This window comes from Cyanistes caeruleus, chromosome 6 (genome assembly GCF_971803275.1).
Source record: "Cyanistes caeruleus chromosome 6, bCyaCae1.hap1.1, whole genome shotgun sequence".
Lineage (NCBI taxonomy): Eukaryota > Metazoa > Chordata > Aves > Passeriformes > Paridae > Cyanistes > Cyanistes caeruleus.
The window spans coordinates 9,479,363-9,506,648 of record NC_141706.1 but is presented as its reverse complement, the minus strand read 5'-3'; the positions used below and the strand labels follow the sequence as shown (position 1 = coordinate 9,506,648).

Genomic DNA, 27,286 nt, shown 5'->3' with positions numbered 1-27,286 from the left:
GAATTAAGGTCTTACTCTGCTGAATTGCATTTCAGCCCAGTTACCTCCCCAGACTCGGATTGTTTTAATGTGTTATTGTGTTTTTAATGGAAGCAAGGGAGAACCATTCTCTTTCACAGTTAAGTCACAACCTTGATCCACAAATAGCTTTAAACAAAGATAGCACTTGTTTTCAAAGACTTTTTTTTTTCCTCCCCTGACAGAGAGTCCCTTCAACAAGGCAGGTTATTCTGAAAGGATTTAAACAGAGGCAAGGCCACAGGAGGAAGGAAAGATGGAAAAAAGGTAAGGATGTAAGAACTTTCAGGAGAAGAATCCATTCACTGGTGCATTCAGTCACTTGCAGGGAGATTGTGTGACTTCTGTGTTAAAGAGCAAGGCCTGATTCAATCTCCCACTTTTACTACTGCGGGAAACCCTTAGGAAGCACTTTCCCGCTATCAACACACATATTCCCCTCTCCTACCTCACCCTGACGCTCGCGGTCCTACAAACAGCGTGAGGGGAGCTCGCTCTGTGGTTGACCGCGGATTTATCCTTCCTCACATCCTCGCTTATTTCCTGCCCTCTCCCCTCAGTGCGAAGAAGCGGGGACGCCCCTGTGCCTCCCTCAGCCTTTCCGCCCGCTCCACCGTGAGCGCCGGGTCCACCTGCACCGGCCCGTCCGGCCCTCACCGCGCCCTCCTCCCCTCAGGGCCACCTCCCCATCCCCTCAGGGCCACCTCCCCATCTCCTCACGGCCCCTTCCCCATCCCTTCACCGCCCCATCCCCACCCGGCAGCCGGGGCAGGAGGTGCCGTTTGCCTGGAAGGAACAGCCGGACCTCCCGTCTCAGCCGCGGGCTGGGGATACGCCTCCGAAACTCCGCCGCCGCGCTCAGGGGAGCCCTTCAGGGGTCCCGCGGCCGCCGCCCCTCCCCTCACGCCCCGGTTCACCTGCAAGGGGGGCACAGCGCCGGTCCCTCGGACAAGGCAGCACCACGATGCCCCCGGCACCGGCTGCCGCCACCTCCGCCTCCTCCAGCTCGCCCGGGCTCGCCGGGGCCGCGTTTCCCGGGGGGCCGGTCCGGGGAGCCGCCCCCCGGCTCGCCCTGGCAGCGCCCGCCTCGCCGCCCGGGCCGCCCCCTGCGCCCGCCGCCCTCAGCGGCCGCTCCCGCCCAGGGCCGCGTCCCCGCCCCGGCCGTGCCCCCTCAGCGCCGCGGGCTGGGGGTACCTGCGCGACCGGCGGGGCGCCGGGGGCTGTCCCAGCTCGGCCCTCAGCCAGCGCCGCTCCCCGCACACTCCATTTCTTGGGTTTGTTGTTTTGTGGGGTTTTTTTTTAATGCAGCTGCCCCGGGAGCGGCCCGAGCACGTTCAGCTGGGCGGGAGCATCCCGGGCATCCCAGCACGGGGTGGCTGTCCAGAGGCTCCGCTGCTGCTGCTGGGGCTGCTGGGGAAGAACGGCTCCGTCAGAAACTTCTTCCCACACGCCGGTTTCCCAAGGAATGGAAAGCGCCAGGCTCAACAGAAGCGTGCGGAGGGCGCGGGGAGCACGGATGTGGAGCTGGGGGCGATCCCGGCTGGAGATGTGGGCAGGGAAGTGCTGGTTCCGCACGCTCCAACTGCGCCGCTGCTGCTGCTGCCGTCTCCACACATCTTCCCGGCCGTCCCGCACCTGCTTCCAGGGGCAGCCACGGCTCGCCAGGGCAGCCCAAAAGGCAAGGGCTCACACACCCATTCCGAGCTACGATCTCGGCCCAGGCACTGGAAGGACTGAGAGATGTGAGAACCACGGTCCGAGTCCTTGGTGGATGCAACAAAGTTATTACCACAGCAAAATGTCATCCTTAAAAAATCTTGGACTCTTCTTATCCTCAAAGGAATCGAACTTTGGATCAATAATGCCATTTAGAGCAAATCTCAAGTTACTCCACACAAGAATACGGATTTCTGACTACTTGAAGGTGTGAACCTATAGGCACAATGACCCTCACTATATTTTTTCCACCTAAGGCATTTCAAACTGCATAGAACAGAATATCTTCAGTAACTCACTTTTGGACTTCCTGAACTGCTTTGTACAGTTACCAAATTTTTTTGCAATGATGGCTCTTTTTCAAATTAGAAATGTCCTTGAAAAGGGGAATATTCTTTAACATATACAGAGCAACTATGTTACCTCATTAATATTAATGAACATTCAGCCATGAAAATAATTTTCATGCAAGAGGGCCTGTGCACATAGGTGCATTCACTGGTGAAGTTCATACATCATTCTCCCTTCTGGTTGCAAGTCCCTGGTGAAACATGGAAATTTTAGATATAGTGGAGGATATTGGGAATGCCAAGCTCTCAAAATGCAACATCCTTACGGGAAATTAAAAGCAAACAAAACCAAGGAGAATTAAGCAAGCAAACAAACCAGAAGAAGACTATTTGGCTTGAATTGGAATTTCCTACCTCTCCTGAGCTAATTTACCCATGCCTACATTTTGCTCTTTAAATTTTAAAGCATCTGAACATTTGCTCTGTCAGTCGAGAAAAAATGGACTTACTTAAACTCATGTTAGATCCCCCGGGGATATCACAGGGAAAATAGGACAGCAGTGCTAAGGAGAAAAAATTCATCTACAGCATCTTTTACAATTAAAAACTTGCAAACAGTGAACAGCAACAAAAGAGGGGGGGAAAAACATACAAAACAACAGTTTTTCATTACTTTTTATGCTTTAATTCAAAACTCAATATTGTAGCCAATGATCAGTGTACAGAAAGTGGAAACAAAAAATACTTTTATTGACATCTAATTCATCAAATTTCACCTGAATAGCCCAAAGTATGACCAAACTAATAGCATGCCTGAGATGCAAGAGAAACTCAGCATCCTTCAAGTACATTCTAAATACTTCAGGAAGTGCAAATTTACATCCTCTAAATTTTGACTGCTATGTCTAAAATTTTTCCTTTTTAAGTCCTGCCAAAGCTTCATCTACAATTAAATAAATTTTCAGTTTACAGATGTTTAGGTTTAGTCCTTTTAAAAAACATTATAGTGACCCTCAGAAGCTTCTTGAGCCAAGAAAACCAGGGCAAAGCAGCCACCCCAACTACAACCAGTTGCCTGAAAAAATCAGAAAGTTTGGACATGGTATTAGGAAATTTTGTCTGTGACATTTCATTCTTCAGAAAAAAGACAGTGGAGCAAGAGCAAATCTCCATATTCCATAGGAATTACACAACTCTGCAGCTCCAGGGAACTTCCTTCCATGGGTACAGTTGATTATTAATTATACCAGCCTGGAGAATGAACACTTTGTAGGCTGAGAGGGGCAGGTGGGATGAAACCCATGGTTCTTATTCATAGCAAAGGAAGTTTCAAGGACTTTTTAACCTCCCATTGTTTCAGATTAGTGACCAGGTTTCAGTGCATTCTGGTAATTTTGAATGCAAGTCTAGCATTAGGCTTATTACAAGATTTTTAAAACTGCCAAACAGACCCTGCATCAGCTGAATGACAATAAATTGAGGTAGTACTAAAGTAATAAAGTGCCTGACTTCAAATTCAGATTTCTTGTACAAGAGGTAAAAAGTTAAATATTTTGTTAAAAAAATACCACCTACATATTCTTTGGCATTTCATAAGTTTCCAAACTTAGGAAATCTTATACAAGATCTAGTTGTAAAAATTAGCTGTGAATTTTATTTTGCATTTTTTGCACCTTTTCTGAACCTCATTAAAATTGTTCTCATGGCCAAATTAAATCTTTCAAATAATTTTGAAGAATACTTTTGCTTACAAGACAAGGTCCCAACCCTCTCACTCTAAAGGCCCATCTGACCTTCACCACTGAATTCCCAATCCTTTACTGTGCTCTGTTCAATACTCTCTGACTTCCTAAGCTCTTTTTAGGAGGGATGTTTTTGACATCTTTATCCCATTATTGTAATTTGCTTCCATACTTCTTCAGTAATTTTTCCCCCTTCTATTCAGACATGGTTTATCAGTTGGCCTTAATAAGCCAGTTTATTAAGCTTAAACTAATATAAAGTTAAACTAATGCAGACGTTTTTTTCCTGTGTCTGTGAATAGATTCCTCCAGCAGTTCTTTATGTTCTTCAAGAATAATAGAAGTCATTAAAAGCACCAGTTAGACACACATCTGGAAGAGATGTTAAATACATGAATGCCTCCTGATGTAAGATTATTGTGCCCTTTAAGATAATAAGGCATTGAAATATAAAAAACTTTATGTCAGTTTTTACTAGGTTACTTGCTCTCCAAGATAAAATACTTTTTAAAATTGATGACTGACAAGGAAAGAAATCTGTTCCTTTTCCATTACAGATAAAATACCATGGAGTCATTTGTTGTTATTATATAAAATTTTTTGCTATTTAAAAAAGATAATGAAAGGCTACCCTAACTTACCCTCCTTACTTCATTCATGTTGAAGAAAAGAATTATTCTACAAATTAGTATAAAAGCAAAGGTTGTTACTATGCAGCAAAAATTAAACAATAAATCATTTCAACTTCCTGTACCAAAAGTTTGGGTGCCTTTCTTTTTTCTTCTGATGGTTTTGTGATTTGGCTCTTCTGATTTCCATAGTTAATTTCCTCCTCAGGTTACAAGCATGATGACACAGTGACACAATAGTTTAAGAGCTTGGCCTGTCCTGTTGGACATCACCACAACTCCCCAGACCACTGGTGCCTCTCCAGTGCCCACAGTGCTTTGGTTGCTGCACTGCTGCTCCTTTTCTGGGGCAGCAAAGAAAATAGGATTGAAATAGGATTGGCTTTGCAATGTATGTAAAGCAACCTGAGAACTTTACACAGCAGCATCAAAGGCATCTTGCTTAATCTGAAGCCCTGAAGGAGGAGTGTCGTTTCATCCACAGCTGGGTGTCCCTCCTCTTCTTCCCTGGAGCTGCCTCCTGAGCCCAGGCCAGAGCAGCTGCACCCCAAAAGCCATCCCAACCATTCCTCCACATCAGCACAGCCTCCTCCAGCTATAAATGCAGTTTTTAAATAATCTCCTCGCTTTTATTGCTGTGTGCAGCAGATGTTGTGTTCTTGTGCCTCTGCTTCACCTGGAGCCCACGTCCTCTTTAATCAGTGGGACTTCCTGTCTGAACTAATTGAAATAAATGAGAACAATAAAACAGAACACAGCAAAGGAAAACTGGCATTTAAATATGGCTTTTGCTGAATGTTCCCCAACTTACTTCTGCTCTTTACTGTATCTGGGCAGTAATAAAACTGGAAGTCATCCACGCACTCAGAAATAATCAGAGAAGCAGCTCATTTACCACACTTTTGGCTGCAGACAAAGCTGAGTGAGTGGAGATGACCAAGGAAGATTCATCAGAGGTGTGTGTCAGTCACAAATACAAGTGTTTGGAAATACAATGGAAAACAAGTGTTACCTTGTTCAAATTATGAAATTAGATCCTTAGATCTTAGAGATCTTAACTCTATCCCCAATAGAGTTTCTCTGCCTATAAAAATAGGTATAATTTTAAAAAATATTCTTCTCAAGGGAATTTAGCATTTAACTCTCACAGGAGCTATGCCAAAATGAAGCACCTTACACAAAATATAAATTACAGACATAGATTGCAGGGAACATAGGAAAAGAGTGAAACATACTGGAGATTATTCCTGTTTCCACACATTAGCAGGCCTGTCTTAGGAATTAACATAACAGACATGCAAGGGTAATTATGTTGGCACCCACAATTACCTCACCCTTACACCAAAGCCAGCTGCAGATATCTGAGATTCAAAGGCGCTGGAATGGACAGGTCCCTTTTGAATTTGAGAGATCCCTGCACAAGGTGAGTTTAGGAAAAAAGCAGGAGAGGTGTTTGGAGCCTGTGGTCCCAAATTCAGCCTAGCTCTGCTGCTTGCAAGGTCAGATAACCCACAATAAAAACTTTAAAAGAATGCAAAATCCATATTCTGGCTGATCTCAGTGCTGCCTCAGCACATGTGGGAAGATCTGTGTTTAAACTGGAGTTTGGGAGACGTGCTCACTGCTTTGCATGTGCTTATGTGCAAATTTCTGGGTAGGAATGGACAAGTGTTTATTGAAATGCTTTAAAGAAAACCAGATCAAATCAGGACATTTCATGCACAGAGGTTTCAGTGGGGGTCTGCACTCATAGCTAAGCAGTCATTGCAGTAATTTCCAAAAATACCAAGGAAAGAACTTAAAGGGAAAGTCAAGCGTCATGTTTTTAATGCTTTTAGAGGGATTTCAAGCAACTACAGATGACAAACATTTCTATCCACTGCACTCCTGTTCTCTTATCAAGCCATAGCTAATTAGCTGTAGGCTGCCCTGCTGCTAACTCAGGCAACAAACCACTAGTGACTTGAGCAGATGTTCTCCTTTTCCTGCCAATAGGAATATTTACTAACATTTTTTCTTTTTATGTTAAGGTTTTCTGTCTCAAAAACTTACTCCTCAGGATCAAGAATATGCCACATTTAACCACTCACAGCCATAAATACCCATTTACTAAGGCTGGTGTTTGCTTGAAAGTTACACAACAAGATTTCGACAGAGCTAAATTATACAAAGTGAGGATTACATAGACTTCACATCTTTGAAAATTAGAGTTCATTGAAGTTTGTTGTTAAAAGATGGAGTTCATCAAACTCATGAGGGCTCTCTGCTGTCAAGCTGAACATGCACTTGATCTTTATTGAGCTTGTCTCTGCCAAAAGAGGAGGCTGCAGAGATGCTCCCTGCTAAAGCCAGCTTTTATTATGCAGGAATATCATCTCCACTGTGTAAACAAAGCAAAGCACTACCCTCTTCTAGTCAGCATTCACCAACCAGCACCTCAGGGACATCTCAGCAACCTTTGGTAAACAAGAGCAGATAATTTTATTTTTTAAGTTTAAATGTATTTACCAATCATTGACTACTTGGATTTATTTACATAGAATTTCCGAAGTTCATAAATACCTTCAGTGCCAAGTTCATTTTCCACCTGGAACTGGTAAAATAGTGATGGAGAAACTGTCCCAAGGGCATGAGTTAGTCACAGTGAATGAAGAATTCATCAATCCTGCTTCTAAATAAATCCAAATTATGTTCCCTCTTGTATTAGTTGGAAGCTTCTGAACTGTAGTTAATGCTACCAGGTGTTAGGTAAGCTTAGACTTTATTGCTTCTCAGCCTCTTGCAAACTGCAGATCAGTGTCAGAAAATGAAATATATGTGACTACTGTCTAATGGCTGCCACATCACAGTGACCCAGGGCAAAACTAAAGGACACGAAACAGGTTCTTTTTTTCTCTCTTGATTTTATTTTTGTCCTTCATTTGAATTGACCACACAGGCCACAGTGGCTGGTAGCAATCACTGAGCACGAGTTCTGTCTGTGGATTACAAAGGTTAGAAGATCACAGGAACCTGTTTTCCTTCTCACTGCAGTGGTGGAGGAACTCACACATGCTTACCCACCTCACTAAAGGGGCAGTCAAATTCATTAATTTAAATAGCCATGTAATAAGTATACAATTAGAACTTTATGGCTAATCTCTTTTATTTGTTGCTAGGCAAGGCTGGATGTGTGTAACCATTACTGGGCAGCAAGTCCCCCAGATTTCCAATTTGTCGCTTTGACTATCTAACTACAGACTGTTGCATAGATAAAGTGCAAAACAGTGACACATTCAACAGCTGGGGATAAAAACACTCCACCTGTAGTCTCACATCTCTCAGAAGGCAAACAGAGCAATCATTTCCAAGTCTTGTAAAATTTAGAAAGTCAGATACAGCATCAGGCTGTCATCCATTCACGTAAATTTTACTGAAATCAAGGGGATTTTATGTAGAAAGATGTGATTGGTGCTGTGACCTGATTTTGAAAGACAGTGAGCACCCAGACCTGCCTTTGGCTCCACAAACAGCTGCAGATGTTCATCATGTCAGACAGGGAAGCCATTAGCCTTTCAGCATCCTGGTATTTCAGATCATTTAGATAGATTTACCCAGAGGAAATTACTGTAGCTATTAATTTATGTTCACTTCCTCACACATAGGGGAAACTTATGAAAGTCAAGTCATCTCTGCTGCTGACAATAAAAGCCATGCATTCAAAGATCAAGTACTTTGTGGTCTTGCTGGCCCAAGCCCTTCATGCCTTGTCAGCTCCCTGTCCTCAGTGGAAGACCACCAGCTAATGGATTTAACCTTTCCATCAATGAGAAATAACAGATCAGCTTGTCAAAGGTAAGTTACACTGAGGCTATGGACATCCCCTTTCTCCTTCATTTCTTTTTACAGTCATTATATCTAATTCCCTTCACCACTGCTTTCCTAGGTTTCATTAAAACCACAGTTATTCAAGCAAGTAAAAGGCAGCTTAAAAGAGCAAAGTTGCAGCTGCTCACAGGGCTCAGTGCCCTCTGAAACTCAGCTCCCACACGTGCCAGCTTCAAAATGTCATCAAACATCTCCTGGAGATACCTCTGCCAGCTCCTGGCTCCAGCAGCAGGTTAAGCCAAATGGTCATTCAATAACTTATTTTTCCAAGGTAATGTAAAAAAAGAGCAAAATCCCTCAGTGTCAAAATAAATCTTTGGGTGTGAAATGACTGAAAACAAAACAAAACAAAAAGTTATTTCTCCGCATTCCATACATTTCCTGCAAATACAAGCGTTTGTACATAACATAAGCAGTCTATATTGGCAGCAAATATGGGGGTGTCAAAAGAGAATCAGAGGTCTGCACTGAAAAATTCCAGGAGCAAGAGCCCCACAGTTTCAGCTTGGCTCATATTTCCAGGAAAACACCCCAGACAGTGCAGTGACAAAACAAAACCCCAACTGCAGGCAGTGAGAAACTAAAATATTTAGAAAATTAAGAAGTCAGGAAAAGAAACTGCTATAAACTTTCTTTTCTGTGACACTCAGGCTCCTGGGACTATCCCAAATGGATGAAATTGGGAAATCTGAAATACAGGCAAGGCCAACTCAGTGATTTTTGTAGTTTCAACAGTAGAAACACTGAAGTGAAATGAATTCTTTTATTTATTATTTACAAATGAGTTTCCCCTGGAACAAGCAGGGTTGAAGTACAAGTTTTCAGGTCCACATACAGCATTCTGCTCCTAGTAGCATTGGCTGGGATTCAGAGCTATGGAATGGAAACCCAGGTGTCATGGGCTCCAGGGCTGCTCTGGGAATGGGACAATTCTCCAAGTTTATCAGAAGTTGAAGATACTTGCTGTGGCAGGCATATAGGGATGCCACAACTGGCTGTAGAGTGGATTTGTATCAAGTTCAGCAAGCCCTCCATGGACCCAAAGATTTTGTTTAGTTGTCTATAGAGAATATTTCTCTTTTTCAGGAAAAAGAAAGTCCCAGAGGAGGCTGGAAGGACAAACAATGCTAAAACCAAGGTTATGATGGGGACTGCTAAGGATCTTATTTCATAATCCAGCGAAATAATGGACCTGTGTAAGAATATTTCCAAAAGAGCAAACTGTAAATGAACTGACCTCTTAATGTTTATTTTACAGTCCTAAAGAGTGATTTACTACTGTTTAAAAAAACACATAGGAGCAGAACCAGCACAGGATGAACCTGAAACTACCAAAGCAACAGAACACCAATTCAATACTACACATATTCAAAGTATCCCAGAACAGAGTAACAGAGTGGTTTGGATGTCATTGAACTCCTTGGAATTAGTAGAAGAAAAATGGGCATGCTAGTGTTTTATGGATTTTTTTTACCTAGTTTTGTCACAGAAGATGATCAGCCACTGCAGAGTCTTAGTTTTCCATAAAATTCAACACTGACTTGCAGGAACACATTATGTTTTAGCCTCTTCGATGGAAAATGCCAATATTAATTAGAACTTTGGTGCTAATTAGCATTTAAACTGAACTGCAACTATTAGGATATTAAAGGCAAGGTAAATTATTATAGTGTTTGTTTCAGGGATAAGGAAAGGCCTCAAGTTCAGCTTTTTGGCTTTTAATTTTCCATACCAGGTGACTTTAGTGATAGGAAAAACATTCCTTCTGTCAGAGGCTGTTGAAGGCAAACTGATGTAGAGCAGAATAATGTATACAGCTTCCCATGAGGATTTATTCACATAACATCAATTCTTTGAGCCAATGGTGCAGCCAATTATTTGTGGTTTGTTTTGTTTTTTTTTTCAAAAATCCCATTATTTAACTGGGGGGGGGGGAGGTGGCAGGGAGGTAGCAGTTGATTCACTCTTAACTTTTATGTTTTGCATAATCACACATTCCACTCCTGCCTCTTCCCAAATTTAAAATGGGAGCTTTTTTCATATTACTTTCAAAGGCAATAAAATTGACCCTATATTTAGGGAGGACAGGAGCCAATCCAAGCTTCAGGAAACAGAGAAGGAGCAGTTGACAGAAGATTTCTCAGCACCAAAAGCCTACCAGTCTTCCAGAGGAATTGGGAACTGGAAAACTGCCTGCTATCAAACTTGTCTGCACTTATCAACAACACCTTGAATTTCCTAATCTGAGAGATCCACAACATCTACTTACAGGAAAAAGACATGCACAAAACATGTGCAGCCCCAGCATTTTGCAAATCATTTCACTATTCCTTGAAAAAAACATGTCAGTTCTCCCTAGCAATGTTTCCAGCAAGAAGCCAAACAAAACACACAACCAACACATTCAATGGGATTAAACTTGTTTGCTTTTCCACCACTGATCCATAATAGCAGTGACATGGAACTTGCATAACTCAATCTGAATCACTTTATTCCTGGGCTTGTCACTGAGCATTTTCAGAGTGCAATTTTACATTTCACAGCAGTGCTGGGTTAGCAGTTGGACTTGGTGATCTTAGAGGTCTTTTCCAATCTGAGCTGTTCTATAATTGCTGAAAAATCACATTGTCCTGGAAATAAGATGGAGTGAGCAAGCTGTGGAACCCACCCAGGGAAACCTGGCAAAGATCAGCCTTTGACTTTAACGAACTCCACCAGATATTTTACACCTTGAGTTTCCTGTTTGATTAGGGGATCTGAATGGGAAACATTCTGCATTAACATACCTAACCTCCTATTTGTTTGATTTTTAACATTTACAACCTGCTTAATGCCACTGCATAAATACGTAACATTACTGCTAATTTTTTTCCCTGAGTCATGTTGTGAAGCTGAAGAACCTCCTGCCTGACTTCACAGTGATGTGGTCTGAAAGCAGAAAGGGAGCATGAAAGAGGAAAACAATGTAATTTTGCTCTTATGGCTCCTTCTGCTATAAAACATACATAAACCTCTTGTAATCTCATACAGTTTTTATTGCCCCCAGAAAAAAAAACCCATCCTGTTACACATATTGGCTCTACTAGAACTGACAGTGCATGGAGCAGACTGATTTCCCTTTCCCATTAGGAACGCACTTGGTCACTAGGAAAAGAAGGAAAGCTGAGGAAAAAAACTTCAACTTGAGCATGGGATCATTTTACACTGAGAGCAAACTGACTTGTAACAAACTGCAGATGCCGTGTGATTCTGAGCATTCATCATGTGTTTTAGGGGAGCCTCAGCCCCCTGGTAGGCCCATTGGAGGAGGACAGCCAAGGGACTGCTGCAGAGACAGATTCTCTGGAGTGCAGAGATCCATAGCTGAATTTCCCAGGTGTGAGGTGAGGAGGTGAGTATGTGGATGGACAAACACAGCCTGTGCACATACTCTCCTCTCCAGGACCAAGGAGATGCATGGGACAGCTCCAAAGAGATTTTGGAGGACAGCAGAAACCCCACGAGACCTCCCCTCACTGCTGGAGGCAAGGAAAGGGAAGGAACAGGATCTTGCCTCGAGAGAGATTGGGAAATTCCAGTGGCACTGGCAGGAATTAATCCAAGAGTGACTAATGAAGTGATGGGTGATTTCCAGGGCCATTTTACCTCTGAGCCCCTAAATTTCCTCTTATCAACTCATCCAAGCTGAAACTGCAGCCTTGTCCCTAACTGAGGAGCCACAAACATGCTGTCACACTCTGTGGGTGTTCCTTCCCTCAGCACAAAACCTGATGGACTGGGAGCAAGACATGTATTACCAAAATACCCAGGGAAGAAGAAAATTAAGCCCCAAAACAGCAACTGAAATAAAAAGTTGCCCCAAGTCCTCATAATTAAAGAAGGAAAAAATAAAATAAGACCTCTGCAAGGCCAGCACTGCACACATACATAGAAATAGGTAGCTTAAGTTTTTAGGGGACTTCTTATTTTGCCTTGGGAGTCCTGGCGTGGGCAGAACATCTCTGCCATATTCTCCATAAGCACTGATCTTATTTCTGCTTATCATTTTCATGCTTCCAGGAATTTCTTGATCAAGAGCATTGTCCAGCCCTGGCACAGCTGTTCAGGGCACCAGTGGAGCTGCCATTCCTGGAGGGAATTAAAATCCCTGTGGATGTGGCCCTTGGGGACATGGTTTAATGGTGGCCTTGGCAGTGCTGGGTTGGTGGTAGGATTTGATAAACTTAGAAGTCTTTTCCAACCTAAATGACTCTATGAATCATGAGCTTAAAGAAAAACCAGACACTGCAACTCGTCACCCATTTTTGTGCCCCTTATAAATCTGCTCTCCAAGTTCAACACTCAAGTTATCCTTCCAGGGAATTTTATTCCTAACTGGGTATCAGGCCATGTCATGACCACTTTAAATTCAAATGTATGACTGTTGTTTAAAAACAAATGGAAAATGCATGGATGCAAATATTTGAACAAAGAATTGCTCTGTTTTCCTCCAATCAAGAAGCAGGCAGTACATACAATGTATCTGGCCAACCGTATTCAAATAATAGCTCAGATCTTGAATATTCATGGCTAATGAATAATCATCATGTTGAAAAAAAATTACAGAATCCATTTCAGAGCAGTTCTGTAAAGTAAGAACAAGAAAATTCAGCAGGGAGAAATTACATGTAATTTCCAGCATCAAAGTTTTCTACACTGCAGAATTTCTCTGATTTGCTATTTGCAATCCAATTTAACAACTAACTGCCCTTTCCCTCACTTCAGGTTCCCAAGCAGTGGAATTTCCTTCTTTCCCTGTCCCTTCCCTAGGGATCACTACCTTAATTAAAAGTAACTCTTAGTATCTTCCCAGTAAAGGACGGTAATAGATCAGTAAATAAAAGCATAGAGTTATATATAAGTATATACACAGCTTTTAAAGCTTTTCCCTCTTTAGGGGTTGCCTAAAACTGAGATTCACAGTAATTCCATTTCCATTACAAAATTATAAACAATAATTTAAAAATATTGAGGTTTGTGTTTTCAAATCACAAAATTTCCACTGGGCTTTCTTCAGAACAAACTGAGTTTTAGACTAGAAACATTCTTCTTTTTTATTTAATTCTGTTTTTCATTCCTAATCGGATGGGGTTTTTTTTGTGTCATTGCCCACTGCAGATTGTTGTGAGCAGCTTGAAAACATGCTTTGACTTATTCCAGGGATATAGAAGTAAAACTAAGTTAGCCATTAAAAAAATAATTATAACAATTCAATATTGCTTTTGATCTTGAAGATTTTAACTGACTGACAAACTCTAAAATCTCCAGTTGAAATCTGTAAGGGAAGCAGTGAAGAAAGAAAATCTGGTGACCAAGCAAATACATCGGAATCAACAGGCAGCTAAATCAGCCAGAAATTAACTCTATTAAAGCTTAAATGAAGCATCTCCCTTGTGCTCTTTAAGGGTCTAAAATCAGATTTTAAAGACAACTTGCAGTTCACATTCCAATTGCCAGGTAACAAACTGAAAAACATCCTGAAAATCCAGCTGAGAGTATTTCTATGTCTCACCAGATGTTTATCTGCCCAAGTACTTGCCCAAGTAAAATATGGTGATGTTCAGGCATGTAAAAATATTCCATTAGTCCATTTAATCCAGCTGTTTTGCAAATTCTCCTTAGTTACACATATTCCTTTATAAATCATGTTGGTATCATCTTAAACACCTATTTTATCCCTACTGGCAGATATAGGATTTAATTGAGAGAATTTATGGGATGGTCAATGCTGGGTCTCACACATAGGCAACAGCAAAGTAGGGAATTTTTGTCTTAATCCCAGCTATTTTCTTGCAGTTCTTCACACAAAATCCCAAGATAAAACTGTTACAATTGTTCACAGGAAAAATGAAATGTAATTTGATTTACCATGGTAAGAGAAATGACAGGTTTGTCTTTACAAACAAGCTGTGGGTCTGCTGATATATGAAACTAGCAGTGAGAGATAAAAGAAACAATGGGATGGATTCCACTGATTGATGAATGGAAAAAGATTTGCTGCCTTTACAAACTATAGGTTTGCTGGTAAATGAAATTGGATATTGAAAGATGAAACAGACACTGGGGAAACACCATAAATTCCATAAGAAATAAAAATTAAGAGGGAGGTTACACATTAGAGGGGAATCTTAGGTATCAGGTGTTCCAGGAAGTCTGTGCCTCTCAAGTACCTCAGCCTATGAGGAAAGAGAAGGGATATGTGGCTGGGAAATCAGGATAAAAAGGAGGCTACATCCTCCAAAACTGGAGAGACCCCAGGGGAATGCCTCATGGCCTCTCCCTTTATTTGAATAAAGTGAAAGGACTCCTCTGTCTCCTTTTTGGACATGAACCTCTGGTGTTTGTGGATTAATTTTCCTGACAATAACATTCATTTTGTGCATGTTGGCAGGTCCTTGAAGGGTGTGGGAGAGTTTGATATATACCAGCTGGGGTTTTTAGGGTCACACTTCCAATGAGAATGGGACACATCCATCCTCCTTCATCACCAAATTTACTCAAGCTTCAGATCTAAAGCCTCATCTTAGTTATGACCTCATCTCAGAGTTTTCCTTCATCACCAGCACAGCAGAGTCAGAGCAGCAGCACAGCACAGAGTTTTCTGTCTGTTTTAAACTAATAATTTCTTTTTTAAATGGTGCTGTAAAGACAACTTAGGCCTGCACGGGATGTATTGCTTGCATGCTGCTCATAAGGTTTTATATTTGGTAAAAGTTAGTAAGAGCAAAGTGGATTAAAAGCAAAAGCATAAAAAAAAATAATTCCCTAAGAGTGGTGTTTGTTTCTATAATTCACAATTTGTTATACAGGACATCAAGTCCCTTATTAAGTCAAACTGAATTGTATCTGCTTAATAATTTTATACATGTTAGATCCAACAGTGATTTCAAGTTCTGTAGTTAAATTTGTGTTATAAAACTGGGATGTGTGACACCATTAATACTGACACTAAATTCCTGTCAGCATGACAGAAAATTTTAAATCTTATCTAATTTTCATCAACATTGTCCTTGCAGTAAATTATAGTGATGAGGGAAATGCAATCATATGGTTTGATTGCTAGAAGGCTCAGAGTAGTACCTTTTTTTAATTTGTTTTAATAGCTGCATTTACTGCTAAAAATGTCAATAAATTGCCTTTTTTTGCATGAAAAAAATCACAGTTAAAAAGCTTAGAATTTTTTCACTACTGAAAAATTCTTAGTGGCTGTCACAAAGAAATTTTGAAGGCAGGCAGCCAACAAGACTGTTCTAATTCCTTTGTCCCCATTTCTCAAAATATCTAAATGATGTTATGTGCCTTGTTGTCCCAGATTGTCTGTCTGTGGATTGCAGGGCAGAACAGCTCGTTTCATGATAACCCAGAAATAAGAAGCTAAACACTCCCCTTGACTGCCATCCCCACGCTCCTGACAGCAGCTGGGTTGTACTACAGTGACAGGGTCTGGGCTGGATGAGCTCTGGAGGAAATATGGGAAATATTTGCTGCACCTTTGATACAGTGTCCCAGGAGTGCTGAGTATCAAACAGGAGCATTAAAGTGAACTTATGAGCAGTGGCAGAGTAGTCTCTGGAAGGGCTGTAGCAGATTGGGTTTCCTTAGGGTCTGACACAGCCCCAGCCATGTACAACATCATCATGATGCATTATTTGTGCTCACCACAGCCTTCACTGAAGTTACCCCTTCTGTCACAATGCTGGGATTTTAAACAAGGTGTTGACTGTTTCAAGTGTCTTCTGCACCACAGCACACTCCCCAACCACCTGCAGTTACTGAAATGCCATATGTATATTTTATATAGATACACATTCAAATATCTGGATAGCCAGGCATTGGAATAGGATGTTCAGGGCAGTGCTGGAGTGCCCATACCTGGAGGGATTTAAAATCCATGTGGATATGGCACTTGGGGACATGGGTTAGTGGTGGGTTTGGCGGTGCTGTGGGAATGCCTGGACTTGCTGGTTTTAAAGGGTTTTTCCAGTTTAAATGATTCTGTGAATAGGTCTGTCATATATATTACATTGTATTACACTTTCCCTATATAATGCATCCATTTGAAAACAAACAAGGAAAGGCTTTGCACTGCCAGGTTGGATCCCTAGAATGCTTCACACTCTTAAATAATTCAGGGTCTCCACTTTCGCATTCTCAGAGAGAAGGTTGGGATGTGGCTATCAGTTACTTCATCATGCTGCCAACAGTGGCAAGGGTGCAGTTCTGACTCAGCCACCTATCATGGGGTAAGAGTTGAGCAACTGGGGCAATCTGCCCCAAACAAAAGCCTGCTCCTGGAGGCACAACTCCTCCATCCAAATTAAGAACTTGAAGCCTGGTGACCCAGCACTTCTGACTAAAATTGAGTTTCCCCCAGGTATAAAAGCAGCACAGCCAGGATAAAGCCTCAGGCTTTGAGGGAAAGCATAACACAGTTACTTCCTGCAATGCCGAGTCAACATGCTGCAAATGTCAACATCTGCTAAGCTGGTGACACTTGTGGAGCATGACCACATGTTATGTGTTCAGAGGCTTCCAAAGGGAATATAAGTTGAAGTAAAAGTGCCTTAAAAGTGCCATCAGGACCCCTACATTGCCCACCCTCCCAGAAGCAAACCCATAAACAAGGATCAAGAAACAGCCTCATTTTAGAGTAGATTAAGTCACTGCAAAGTATTTTCCAACCAAATTACGAGCCATGTTTTTAAAGATTTCAAAGGTCTCAGTTAATTATTCCCTATCTCCTACTGCCCCTTCTCCCATCAAGTCTCCTTTTAAGTGAGATGTCCCTTCATTTGACCACAGGGCCTTGGAAGTGGCTCTGGAGATCCCTTTCTCATCTGTCCAAATCTTTTTTATGTTCCTGGGCTGAAAGTGTAGCTTGTTCTACTCTGCTTTCTTCCAACACTCATCTGAATGCTAAATTTGCCTGCTGTGAGGAGGCCTGCTGATTCCAATGTTCCTTGTTCCAGGGACACAGATTCATTTCCCCATCTCTGTGCTGCTGTTCCCCATTGATGTGAAGGGGTGCCACTTTTCTCATTTCCTAAGTATTGGAAAACAAATTCCTACGTGGCAGTGGGTTGCTGAAGCACCACAATGATGGCACAAGTGCTGCAGTTTGTTTGATTCCCCGGTATTAATGTGCCAAAGGACCAGTTCATCAGGGAGAATGCAGTCCAAAGAATGGAAATCAGGCACCTCTTATGGCTTTAAACTGAAACATGAATGTAACACACAGCAAAGCATCCTTCTGAAAGTGCCTCTCTCTGGCTGGCACAGACAACAAGGGAGGGGATGCAAATGAGCTTAAATAACTGCATCTAAAGCCAGAGGTGCTTTGATGGGTTGAAACAAGCCAGTATTTCAAAGACCATTTACACATTTAGTGGCAGGTGTGTGTTGCTGCTGCTTATTAGAAAAGCCCCCAGCTGCTTTCTCTGAATTCAGCCTGGGGAGCCGGCGCGTTCCAGTTCCAATCTGCATTCTGGGACAGGTAGCAGAGACCAATTAATCATGAGAACTCCCTCAGATGGTCTCACCTTCTTTTGTCTTTGAACAGCACAAGGGAAAATAAAAATGGGTCATCAGTGCCTTAGCAAGAGGCTACAACAACCTTTCCTTGAAGAGATGTTACACTTTCCGCACAGACACGAGGTGCAGGGAACAGCAATGAGCTGCTCAGTGCCAGAGCACTTCATCCATGGGTGGGCATTGTTTGTCTGCACAGGTAGCACTAAAACACTGTTTTATAGCAAGGACATTGGAGAGAAGGGGATTTGTGCAATCAAGGTGATGGCCAAATGCCAAGCAGGGTGGTGCTTCCAGGCAAGGAGCAACAGGTAGATGAAAAAAGCAGTGGTGTGGATAAGTAAACCACACAAAAAAGAGGTAGAAGAAAGTTGTCCTATGAGGCATAAAACTTCATTATCCTTCACTTGGTTTACACAAAGAGAGTGAAGAGGGGCTGCAAAACCAAGTGGGAGGAGAGGCAAAGACATGACAGCTCGAATTCTGACTTGGCAGAAATCAGCCAGAGCTGTGCAGCTGGAACAGCAGGAAGAGATTCCTTGAGATTGGCAGAACATTAGGATGTAATAAATGTAACCTGTGTTACTTTTATTACAGAGATGAAGAAGTATAGGAAAATTAAAAAAAAAAAGAAAAAAGGAAACCAGACAGCTCTACAAGCATGATTTGGATAATAAAAATAGCAGGAGATAGTTTGCATGGAACACTTAGCAAATGATACCTAAATTGCAGTGTGGATTTACCCACAGAGAACTGGCCTAACAAATCTCCCACTGCCTCACTGAGGAAGCAGCAATAACGGGAAAGGTTTGGCAGAGAGAAAATCTGCAGGTATAATTACATGGCCTGCAGGAAACATTTTTATTTACATACATATTTATATGTATATAAAACCAGCTGGAAATGAAACATCAACAGGGGAACAACCACCACAATCAAACTTCAGCCAGTGCAATAGCAAAGAACAGGAATAAATTAAAGGAGATTTTACATTACAGAGCAGGAGTAAAGGGTCTTGAATCACAAGGCATATTCTGCAGTATTCCCAGGAAAATAGTTGGGAATATGTGTGGGCAAGAACCCCAAGAGAGGAGATGTTTTGTGTTTCCCTCTAAACACTTAGAAAAAAATAAAATTAGTGTTATAGATACATATTACATTATTGGCTTTTCACAAATATTAAAATGAATGTTATATCTATAATGTTGGAAAACTTTGCTGTATGACATTTAGAAATAGTGGTGTAATATATATATATATATATATATATATATATATTTTATAAGCTGTAGCATGGTATTAAAATAAAGACTGCTTTTGTTCATATAACCCAGAGAATGAAAAGGTAGTCAGAAAACACTCCCCCTGCATTCTTAGATTATTTTATCCAGATGAAGACAGCAGTGCCCAGAGCTCCAAGAGATGAATTTATTGAACCTCTGTTATTGGGGAGTGTGCGACAAAATGGAGCCAAGATTGATCTGTTGGGGAGGGGGGAATTGAAGCTAAACAAAGGAACATCTAAAACTTAAGAAGAATGTTTGAATCATGCATAAGAATTTATGGACATGCAAGAGACTGGTGTTTTTAAGAGACAATCCTTTGTTAGTAAGATGTGCTCTTGGCTGAATGCTGAGGCACCTGGCCATAATTGTTCATTTTGCTTTATTTCTGTATCCTAATTGTCTTTTTATTAAACTTTTTTAATTATATCAAAAAAGTGAACCTCATTTTTCACAATTAGGTTTTGAGCAGACGACATTTGGGGCCTTACATTTCAAGAATGAAAGAATCTGTGATGAATTATTTTGACTTCATACAGGAGGCGGTGTCAAGAAATCTCACCCAGTAATTCCTGGCTGAGCAAACACATATCTAGGAAAAATACTTAGTCTCAATTTAAATACTTCAACAAATTCATTATGTCCATAGGTTAATTGTTCTGATGGTTAATTACTCTCAGCCAGTCTGAAATGTACCCTGAACTGCTCCCTCCAGTTCTCAGACTCTGGGGTTCATTGCATTTTGCTTGATTTCAGAGCTCTGAAATCCTCTCCTTGAAGGTTCTACAGCTTTTCTCCAAGTTCCCTTATCTTGGAGTAGGTTGGACTTCTATAGTTTCTCATTACTGATGATGATTTTGAGATTCCAAATTATTCCTGGAATCTTTTTTTTTTCCTAATCTTTCCAAGTTTCTGATTTTTTTTTCTCTCCACATAAGCTAGACACCATTTACTAGTCAATGCCTAATCACACACAGTGATAAATCTTGTTAAAAATAAATACAAATCAAAGCAATTGCATCTTAATATGAACCAGTTGTCAGGTCTGAATTCTACAATCTGACTTCCAGTAGAGTTAACCCTGATTCAGGCTTTTTTCCTTTTTACACTTAATCAGAAGAGAATCTGGGGCAACTACACAGCTTTGGTTAGAACAAGGGAAAAAAAATGGACAACACAGGAGGTTCAAGAGAGGATAACTGAGATAATAATGCCTCTAAATGACAGCAAAAGAAGGTTAAACATGCTGTGGAAAAGAGAAAATTAACAGAAGACCTCACTGAAATACCAAATACCCTTAGGGAACAGAAAGGATGAATTTTAGTAGAATGGCAATTTAATAGAGAACTATGCAAGCATGATTAATTAATTAACATCTGTATTAGTTAATGACAACCAAAAGCTCCGTGTTTACTACAGAAGAGCTGTAGTAGTAGGAAAAACAAAAACAGCAGAGAACTTTCTATGTTTTAATGCAAAAGTTTAATAAGTGAGATTGATTTTTGTTATAATAAAAGGAGAGATATAAAGTTTACTCTCTTTGTCTGGAGAGATATAAAGTTTACTCTGACTAAACCTAGCAATTAATTAATATAATCATGACACCATTGCTATAACCATGACCATTATGATTGATAAATGATATATAATTGAGTAGACTTTAGCAGGATACCTCTGTAGGAAAGAAAGGTTGCTGTCAACTGTTTTTATTTCATATTTTATATTGGTAAGTTCTACTTACCAAGACAAATCCCAGGGCTTTAAATATGATGCCAATCTAATTTTAGCTTCTGAGAATCAGTTTCCAAGAGAGTATCTTGGACAGCAAAGTCAACAGAAATAATTTAACCACTAATTCTTTTGTGCTTGGGGTTTTTTGTTTGTTTTATTTTTGGTTGGTGTCTTTTTTAATCCATGAGATTTCAGCAATTAAATAAAAAAAAAATTAAGAAAGAAAAATGGTTTCGTTTTCCTGGCGGCAGCCCAGGGTTCTCACAATGAACTCCTGCAGTTTTTGGTTAAGCCTTTTAAGACTCTTGTGCCTCAGGGAATGGCAATCATCTCTCCAGCATTCAGAAGTGTCTTTGGAAGCTACTTTTGGACATTTCACTTTTTGCAGGGAATACCATTTGAAGCTGTGTTCATTTTGAAATGCTTCCCAATTTAAATACAACTCCCACAATAACCTTGACACCACTTTTACCAGGGCACAGAAGCCCAGGAGCAGCAGCACCTCACTGCCTTGATGCTTTGCTGGGACAGATCACAGAAAGTCACAACGAAAAGAATTAGAAGCAAATGCCAAGAGTGCATTCCCCTGACAATAAAACCATGATGAAACTGTTACTGTGACACCCATTTTTAGCTCCATTTACCACAGAATTCCCTTGCATGGATACAGCTCACTAATAAAACCAGGGAGAAAGCTCTTCTCACAGAGATTTGACAATTCCTCCAAGTAAAATCTATCACATCTGTTAGGAAGCCTTTAGTCCAGGTTCATAAAGCACAAAATAAATCCTCACTGAATACACAGTCTAGGCTGAATTTTGTTCTCTTCCTCAGGCTACCCTCCTGCTGAAGTCAAAGCTTTCTTGGAGAAGACTGTAAAGATTTAATGAAAGAACACTTTTTTTAGTGCAAGTAGAAATTTGGCTCATTTATTGCACCATTTTTGTGTAAGTGTGACATCCTCTGGCAGGTAGTGGAGAGGAAAACTGATCCAGCAAGCAGCTTAAGAAACTGCAGTGTCCCAGAGCTCTGAATTTATGCAAGCTCTTATTCCAGCAAACTTTACCAACATATTTGTCCAATGTGATCCTCAGAGTGGCATTTGCCTAAGAAATAGTTTTGAGAGAGAAAAAGATTTAATTCAAAGCAAGCAATAAAGTCAGAGGTGTTTACTGCTATTCCTCCTTTTTCTAATAAACAGAACTGAAAGCAGCACTGTTCAAAGTAACTTTATATTTGTAAAAGAGGCAAAGCAATGACAGATAAAGAAAAAAATTAGACAGGAAGAGACCTTTGGAGTTCATGTTCCTCATGTGCCAGTGAAGAGTTTTCATGAGGAACTGCTCCATGATCCTCCTAAAGACTGAGGTAAGGCTGACTGACCTGTGGTTCCCATCCTCCTTTTTCCTGTCATATTAGTTAACTCACAAGAATTTATTATAAAAGGTGAATGATGCAAGAGTCTTGGTCCAAGACTACAGAAAGAGGTGTTACTGAATTCTGGCCACAGATGAGAACTTCTGTCCCTCAGCACACACCACATTCCCTCCCCTGATGCTGAAGTTCCACAAAACAGGAGGACAAAGTAATAAAACCCTGCCAGTGGAAGGGGCAGCCAACACCCCCTTGGTCTCCCACTTTGCTTGGCATCAGTCATGACAGTTGCCAGGACCATCCATGAGACAATTCCACTCACTACCCCATCTGAAAGCTAATTAGTCAACATGGAACAAAAGCAGACCTTTTGTTTGGCTGGATCAGGCAAAAGGAATGGCAGGAGAACTGCTGTAGGGGGAGGAAAAGCCCCTGCCTTGCTGATGGCAGCAAACCAACAGATCAGCTTGGAAGTCTGGGAAACTACAGCCTCAAAACCTTTAGTCGTAAAATAGTTCTCTAAAGCAAATGTTAGTCCAAAGGGCTATTGTTTTAAGCACAGGAAAATAATCTTTAAATAATTTAAAAATGGTCAGATGAGGGAAATTTAATCCTCCTCTAGCTGCTGATGCAAATGAATGATGCATCCAAGTTTCTAACCTGTTTTTCAGATGTGAACCACAGAGCTAGACAGAAGCTGGTTTGTCAAGCTGATGCACAGAACTCTGCTGTCAGGAATGCCACTAAAATATTAACCAGAAGTCTGCAGCAGCCTTCCTACCATGAGCACATCCACAGCAGAGGAGGGATGATTTATTTATCCTGCATGGAATTTGAAGTAAAACTTTATCCAAATGAAATCATGTCCATGGTGCCATTTGGGTTTAGTTTTATTTGGGGGAAGAAGCTCAGTAAGAATTGTGACTTTGAAACTGCAGCATGTAGATACTTCAGGAGGTGATATACTTGTATTTTAAACTGTGTTTCTTTGTGAGGGATTTTTGTTTCTCATATCCCAAGAGATATTTCCCAGACTTCAGAAACAGGTCTCTCTGCTGAGTTTTATGTTTTGTAAAAATCTATAACTTTGCTATTCAGATTTTTTTTTTCCCCTAAATTGATCCCTGCTCTTCATGAACTCCTCTCTCAGCCTCTGTACTTTCTCCCAGTTGCCACTGACATCAGCTGTTGTCTAGGAAACCCATCTTTGTGTTCTCCCAAGCATCCTGGCTCTGATAATGGAAGAAATCCCTTTGCATCCCTGGGTCACATCATGTTAATTCAGCAGCTCTGGGGAGAACCAAGGGGCTGATTTAGGGAGCAACCTGCACAGCAAAATGCTCTTCACAGGACAATGACAGTGAAGGAGCTTCCAGAAAGAAATCCTTCCTGACAATCCCCAAGAGAGATCGACTGGACAGGGAATTGCACACAATCAAGTTGACCTGTCATCTTGAGCATTTTATAGAGCAGTGGAAGCCAGGACTGGTTGAAATCCTTCTCTGGTTTAATTAGAAGCTTCCAAGTCCGTTAAGAACATCTCTTTCTCTGAGCCAGCTAGGAAATCAATTAAAAGTAAACCTGCTAAATTCAAAGCCTGATCATGAACAGCTCTCTAGAAAACAGCTCAATATCAACACCAGCTTCAGTGAAACCACGTGTTACTTCTTGGCTAAGACGGGTTATTTGCCACCAGTTTCTTTTTTCTTTTGTTTTTTTTGTTGTTGTTCCCTGCAGGGCTGCAACCATGAAACAATCGAAGGTTTATACATAAACACAAACACACACACATAAAATGTACAGAAGACACAGCTAGAAGCAGCCATGAGGAATAATCTGGCTACTCCTATCTCAAGGAATAATCAGCTTTGGATCTCTCTCAGACTGCTCTAAAAAAATGGCCTTGAGGACGGATGCTCTGTGAAAACCAAAAGAGCAAAGACACCCATGGATTGTGTAAAAGCTAAAGGGAGAGCAATCATTCTATCCCAAAAGAAAGCAGATATCTAAAAAACACAGCAACAGAGAGTAGGAGTGAATGGATTTCAAATAATTCATTTAGCACAAGTAGATTATTTGTTGTCCATACCTACTGACACCAGCTCCATGATTTTTTAATGATTTACCACACTCCTGGCCCCTCGCTCCAGGGAAAACAAGCCTGCATTAAAATGATAATAAAAAAAAAAGCCCTAATCCTGGTGATTTATAGTCCTTACTGAGCTGTGCAAATGATCCACTGTCATCAGAATATTAAACCTATTTGCCATTCAAACCCAGATCCAATTTTCACAGAGGACCTCTCCCATTAATTGAAGGTTAGATCAATATCACTGTTTGTAGTGTGTTCGAAATACATGCCAGGAGACATTTCCATATTAAAATTCAACAACATATTACACTGACAAACTCGTTCTTGCCTGAGGCCAACCTTAAACAGGAGATATTTTACCCTGTTAATTTAATTCTCCTCCACAGCAGCCTCTCATGTTGCTGGGCTTGGCTTCCACCTTCACAGACTTAATTCACCTCAAAGATTGCACCTTTCATTGCTTGTTGTCACCGTGTTACAATTCTGGTTTTGTTTGTGTCAGGACTGTTGTTTTCTGGAATGTCCTGTTAAACAAGCACAGAGTGATGCAGAATTTGGGTGGTTTTCACTACTCTGCTTTGGACACTGGTCAGTATGATGGAGACTTGGCCACACTGTCACACTCTTGACAAGGTTCAGCACCTCTGCCCAGAGTTTCTGGCTGTAAATTTGCAGAGAAATCAAGAGCTTTGCTGAAAATGAATGCAGCCAAGTAGAATTTTAGCAATTTATAGTTACAACAATGGCTAATCAATTAACTGGGACCCAAATCTTTTTCTCACCTTGCCATTCACTGCAGTCAGCCACATGTCCCAGCCAGCAGTGTGAGGGAAGACAGCCTGGATGACCTCAGGGGCCTCTTCTATCCCTATTAAGAAGGGAAGTGCACTGGGAGTGGAATCAGAAATGTGAATGCTGCCCACTATAACCTTTTAATTGTGTCAAGTCTATTTTCCATTCCTCTTGTTGGATGGGAATGCACAATTGGGAGGCCCAGGTAATGAGATCTGCAGGCTTTGCTTTTTACATGAAATGCTCATCAGAATCATGCATTATTAACCTCTGCAGCAAAAGATCACCAGGTCATCTTCCTCTTTCATTAAAAGTTTGCCAGATAGAAAAAGGGGTCAGTTTATCCCAAGCATGGTGTCCTCAGTGACCTCAAGAACTTTTCCACCAAGGTGATCTGCTTTCACCCTTTTATTTTTCTCTCTTCCCTCTCTATTCTGCACACATGAGGTAAAACAGATGTCATTTTTTCTTTAAAGCCCACAACCCTCAATTAACATGACCAACAACCATTTTAATGAATGGTTGATTATTAGTTTCAGAATTTGCCATTTCCATTTTGTGCCGTTTTTATAAAAACATGTTTTCTTGTATTTAGAGATTCCTAAAATGTCAGCAAAGCCGTAATAGAGAGTTCACTAACTCCAAGAAAATTTCACCGCAGATGGAACATCTAACTTGGAAGCAAAAATGAAGGGAAACCTCTCCCCAAAAAAAACCTTCAAATTGCTCTTCGTATTTTGTAAGCGAACATCAAGACTAGTGACGTAACTGATGACAAGTGTCTCCCTCAGATCTCGTATCACTTATCAGGAAAACACCCCTGATGAGAAATTCAGAATAGAACTGCACAGTTAGAGGAGGCTGAAGGTTCAGCAATCACTTTCAAAACTCCCATTTAATATCTCAGTATAAAATACTCAGTGGATTTAATAAACTGCACCCACAGAAGCCATTGCACCCAGGCTGGTTTATTAAGGTAACCTTCATGTGGATGAATGTTCTCCTCTACAATTTACTCCTAATAAAAGATGTTTCACCTTCGAAAAGAAACGTGAGGAGAGATTTTGTATTGGAAAGATTTTCCTTCCATTTAGAAAGAATAACATTTAAATGATGATGACAATTTTTCCTTGTTAAAGTAATTTCAAGAATTAATGGAAGTTTATTACAAATTAAAAAGAAGCAACTGTGGAAGTAACAAAATAGTTTGTATTAAACCAAAATTCAAAATTGAAAACCTCAAGAACATCCTTCACAATTAATACTGAAACAAGGGCAAGTAAATTCTTAGCAAATTTAATGGAATTTTGCTTTGATCCTATGGGGACTGCAAATGTAACTTGGTTGCAGAGATCTAAGGACCAAGGTTGATGCTCTTGACCATCACACCTACAAGAGGTCAAGATTGAAATGTAACTTACGTTGCTCAGGCAGGTGATAAGGCCAGCTAATAGTGCTATTCCTACATGTAAGGTGATTTATTATCAACCTGAGCAGTCATACAAACCAAAATCAGAATAATAAAGTAAAATTCACACAGAGGCTGAGGAATTTTTGATTTCCATTTGCTTCACAAGATACATGGATACTGGGAATTTGAGCTGACTGCTGTTCAAAAGTGGAAATGGAGGTAAGAGCAACCCCTCTCACTCTTAGGTAGCTAAAGCAAAAGTTTGAAACATCCTTTTTTGACAGATTTTGCAGCATTTAGCATTAAGAGACCATTTGAATAAGGAAAAATCACCTCAAGATGGAACTGGCAGTAGTAAAGTTGTTTAAAATCACCTAAATCTTCACTGTACTTGGAGGCAAAGTTGTCTTCTCTTTCTGTATATGATCCCAAATCCCAGGATACACAGTGGTTCCTCCAGAGAGGACATTTTTCCCACAGAGATACTTATGGGAATCAAAATCACATTCCACAACACTGTTTTAAGTGGTTATGTGGATACCTGTGGATTCCAGCCCTGAGTGGAAAGAAGTTTCAGTGCATTATTTCTCTCTTGATCCCCTTCTTTTTCCTACTGTTAAAATGAGAGTAAGGCTCACTAGTCCAAGCTGTCTCCCTAAGAAAACTCCAGGAAAAAAACCAGCTGTGTGAGGCTAGGAGAGCAAGGACAATGATAGCACCTTCCCCTCACCTCCTTTGTAACCTCAGCATTGTAATTTTACAAGCAAAATACCC

General features: G+C 40.9%; 1 protein-coding gene across 5 annotated transcripts in view; it reads right to left on the bottom strand.

Moving 5' to 3' along the window:
• Nucleotides 1-1,796, bottom strand: part of SHANK2 (SH3 and multiple ankyrin repeat domains 2) — a 276,108-nt gene extending 274,312 nt beyond the window's left edge. For 2 of the 5 annotated variants that reach the window (XM_086894895.1, XM_086894896.1), the window contains exon 1: nucleotides 936-1,076. The gene's annotated coding sequence lies outside the window, so the exon portion shown is untranslated. Of the gene's footprint in view, nucleotides 1-466; nucleotides 576-935; nucleotides 1,077-1,212 lie in introns of those variants that run through there. The other 3 variants (XM_086894900.1, XM_086894897.1, XM_086894898.1) reach the window with 3 other exon arrangements.
• Nucleotides 1,797-27,286: the final 25,490 nt, after the last annotated feature.